The 869-nt window shown below is 34.6% G+C and overlaps 1 non-coding gene across 1 annotated transcript; it reads right to left on the reverse strand.

The window, feature by feature from the left end:
* Positions 1-404: 404 nt before the first annotated feature.
* Positions 405-511, reverse strand: LOC130834249 (U6 spliceosomal RNA). The gene has a single exon (XR_009048632.1). It is a non-coding gene; the product is annotated as a U6 spliceosomal RNA (small nuclear RNA).
* Positions 512-869: the final 358 nt, after the last annotated feature.

Consider the following 869-nt stretch of genomic DNA (forward strand, 5'->3'; position numbering starts at 1 on the left):
CTCTATTCAAAGAGGCCCTCTGACTACCCTGAATTAAAAGTCTCTGGGTCTTAAAATCAGTGTGCCCTATTATTCTGCTTTGTTTCCTTCAAAGCTCTTATCTCTCTCTGAAAATTTACTTTTAATTTATTCCCTTGGTTATTTTATTTATGTATTGCATAGGCTAGGAACTCCACACAAGCGGGGATCTCTTCTTGTGCACTGTGATGCCTCCAGCACCCAGAAGAGTTCCTGACACTTAGTGGGTGCTCAGTAAACCGTTGTTTAATAAATGTCTGAATCAGTAAAATGTGTTCCACCTCTTTCAAAATAGCTTCTATTTAATTAGCTGAAATCTGAGTATGTAATAAATTGCGTTATGAAACCAATGAATTATTCTTTTTTTTAAATTTTTTTTATTTTGTAAAAATATGGAACGCTTCACGAATTTGCGTGTCATCCTTACGCAGGGGCCATGCTAATCTTCTCTGTATCGTTCCAATTTTAGTATATGTGCTGCCGAAGCGAGCACAATGAATTATTCTTATAATCAATAAAATTTACCCCTAGATCTTTGCAATTGGTTTACACTATTGTTGCCGTTCAATATGCTGCCAATTTGTGCTTTGTTAATGACTATATGAACAAATTGACGGAAATTTGGGAAAAACTGTATCATGAGTTGCTTGTCAGTTATAATTTTAAACTAGAAATCTAATTATGACATACTAATACTTGAGATGATCTTGTCGTTCATTTAGTTTTATAGATTCAACCTTGGAATTAATTCCCTTTCCTAAAAGCTATTCCTGCACTTTAAAATGTTGCCAATAGATGGCGCTCCTGACCTACAATCTATTACTTTGAATTGGAAGCAAGAAACTATTGCA

The sequence above is a fragment of the Hippopotamus amphibius genome, chromosome 12 (assembly GCF_030028045.1).
Source record: "Hippopotamus amphibius kiboko isolate mHipAmp2 chromosome 12, mHipAmp2.hap2, whole genome shotgun sequence".
Taxonomy (NCBI): domain Eukaryota; kingdom Metazoa; phylum Chordata; class Mammalia; order Artiodactyla; family Hippopotamidae; genus Hippopotamus; species Hippopotamus amphibius.